This window comes from Lactuca sativa, chromosome 8 (assembly GCF_002870075.4).
Source record: "Lactuca sativa cultivar Salinas chromosome 8, Lsat_Salinas_v11, whole genome shotgun sequence".
Taxonomy (NCBI): Eukaryota; Viridiplantae; Streptophyta; class Magnoliopsida; order Asterales; family Asteraceae; genus Lactuca; species Lactuca sativa.
This window is the reverse complement of record NC_056630.2, coordinates 149,486,515-149,489,908: the sequence shown is the minus strand read 5'-3', so window position 1 is coordinate 149,489,908 and position 3,394 is coordinate 149,486,515.

Genomic DNA, 3,394 nt, shown 5'->3' with positions numbered 1-3,394 from the left:
GATTATCTGAAGGATATTTACAAATATTTCAGGTATCTAGTTGATTTCTGGAATACTAGTCACTTCCAGACTTTCTTTCCAGACAAGAGGAGCAATTCATATTCTAGTGTCCATTTGCTCCACAGTAGAAACAAGATCCATCTATGTGTGACTTCTTGGATCTACTGGGATTAAAAGAGTCATTTCCATGAACTAATTGCCTAACAATATTACGGTACTCATGACCCGTCTAACAAAAAAAAGAATCCCTTTTCGATAGGGACCAAAGCAACAATTAGTGTTTGATACGATAAGGAAAAAGTTATGCGAAGCTTGATTGTTAGCCCTCCCAGAAGTTGTTGATGACATGGTAGTTTACTATGATGCGTCAACAGTGGGTTTCAGAGCTGCCCTCATGCAGCAAGGTCGAGTAATCACATATGCCTCTTGACAATTGAAGCCTCACAAAGCTAATCACCTAACACACAATTTAGAGTAAGCAATTGTAGTCTTTTCCGTAAAGATTTGGATACATTACTTGTATGGAGTTCAATGTACAATTTTTACTGACTTTAAGAGCATGAGATATTTAACGGATCATCCCAACCTACACATGAGGAAACGTTGATGGTTGGATGTAGTGAAAGACTACGACTGTGAAATGCTTTACCACCTAGGTAAGGACAACGTAGTAGTTGATGCTAAGTTGAAAGACGATTAAAACTAATAAGGATCATAGTTTGAATAATGACGCTACTTACCCCAATGTTAGAAATGATCAAGCAAGCTCAAAGCGTAGAATTCAAGGAAGACAACCAAAAAAGTGAGTGATTCATATGGCAGATCTTAGCCTTCGACATAGATAGTTGTGGGTTGTTGCATCTATATGGGGGACTTTAGGTCTCATAATCAGGAGGAAGTCAACAAACACTAATGGATGAGGAACACAAGTCAAAGTTTTCGATTCATCCAAAAGCTACAAATATGTAAAGGGACCTCGACCATATTTACTGGTGCCCCTATATGAAAAGAGATGTACCATGGTATGTCAAAAGGTGTTTGACATGTCGGAATGTCAAGGCCAAACAACAAATGCCCCATGGGAAGATGCTACATCTAGATATCCCAATGTGCATGTGGGAACAAATAGTGGTGGACTTCATCACCATGTTGCTGAAGACTCCTCATGGAGTAAACGCTATATGGGTGATATTTGATAGATTAACCAAGAGTGCCCACTTCGTGCCTATCCAAGGAAGCTCGTCAGCATAGAAGCTTGCAAAGTTGTACGTTAAGGAAGTAGACTCTAGGCACGGAGTACCATTGTAAATAATTTCTAATAGAGATGAATGTTTCTTTTCTCGGTTTTAGAACATGTTCCCTGATGAGCTGGGCACCCGATTGCATATCAGCACAACTTATCACTATTAGACTAATGGGCAGAGCAAAAGGACTATTCAAACTCTTGAAGACATGTTAAGGGTGTGTGTGCTTGATTTCGGTGGGAGATGGGATACTTATCTACTATTAGCAGAATTCTCGTACAACAAAAGTTACCATTCCATTATGGTAGACCTCCGTTGAAATGATTTATGAAAGGAAGTGTGGAATTCCCATATGTTGGGGAGAAGTTGGACTATGGGTCATGGGAAGCATTGATGTTGAAATCAAGAACACAAAACTTATCCAACAAGTGTGAGAAAGGCTGAAGACTACATAGATTATGAAGAATAGTTATGTACATCGAAAAACATCGAATCTTCAATTCCTAGCAGGAGACCTACTTTTACTTAAGGTTTCACCATGAAAGGTGTCATCAGTTTCCAGAAGAGGGGAAAGTTAGGCCCTAGGTATATCAGACCTTCTCGAGTCATTGCTCGAGTGGGGAAGGTTACATATTGTTTGCATCTGCCAGAAGATCTCAGTCAGATCAACAACACCTTCCACATCTCCCAATTACGAAAGTTCATTAGGGATGAATCCATAATTTTACTTTTGGAAGAAGTTCATGTAGACGAGTTTCTGAACTACGTTGAAAAGCTAGTTGTGATCTTGGATAAGAAGTCGAAGACCTTGCACAACAAGGTAATCAACCTAGTGAAGGTTCACTGGCAACACCGAATGGGATCAAAATGGACTTGGGAGCCATAAGAAGATATAAGGAGCAACTACCCATACTTATTTAGTTAGATTTTGGGGACAAAATCCTTGTAAGTAGGGGAGATTTGTAACACCCCATTTTTCCATAACTGTAGGTTTTAAATATAATAAAGATATGAAAGAAGATATGTTAAAGTAGAGATGAAATAATTGTTATGCAAACACGTAGGAAATATCAATATGATTTACATAGATATATAGAATGCTGAAATGTGACTTCTTATGAAGAAGTTATGCTTCTTTGACGTTTCTGATTAAACCTATGTGGCTCAGCGTATCGTAAAATGTGAGCTTTAGATAGGTGGCTTATTAGCTTAAGTAACCTAAAAGAAAGTCAAAGTAGTTGTTAAAATGAAAGCGTGCACACAGAGAAATTCTAAATCTGACTTCATTAGACGAAGTTATTATTTTTCTACGATTCGGCATAAAGTGTACAACTCAAAAATCGACTTTTAGACAGGATGATTTTTAGCCAGAATTGAAGATCTCGTTAATATGAGTTCAACGATATCGAGGCATTCGAAAATAGTCTCCAGATGAGAAAGATACGTATTTTATACTGGCTTTCATAGTCTAAGCCTATGTGAAGAAGATGATATCAAAATTAGCCAACAAACTCTAAATGAGAGTCGTAGATCTCATCGAGAGTTTTCTGCGGACATAAAGGATGGCAAAAACAGAGCTTGTAAGAATAAGTTATACAATTTTGAAAATCAGAACATCTTCATGCGCATGCATCGCGCGTAGCTTGCGCCTGAGCTAGCTACACAACCCCATTACTTTCCGGACACGTCTTAGCCATCTTGAGGAGCCACGTTCGTAAAATCTCAAAAATCAAGGGTAAAAAATTCATTTTTATTATAATCAAAACACCATTGTAACTTTATACAAACATTTAAAAGTTTTTCAAATAAGACAATTATCAGAGTTCATTCCCAAAGATCACTCATTGCGGAAAATACGAGTGTATGCACTGCGGTGAAGCCGAGCCCTTTCCTTTCGAAAAGGAAGTGCCTGAAACCATAAACCACAAACTCTAAGCACAAAGCTTAGTGAGTTCCCCCAATACCACATACCATACATATCAAACGAGCCGTACATAACATACATAATCATGAGTCATACATATAACACATAAACATAACCAATAGGAGTGTTATATGCCAACCATAGTCTTACCATTATTCTACGAGCCGCCTCGTGGTCTTCCTTACCATATCGGGGGCCATAACCTTGGGTCTTATGGACATGTTCC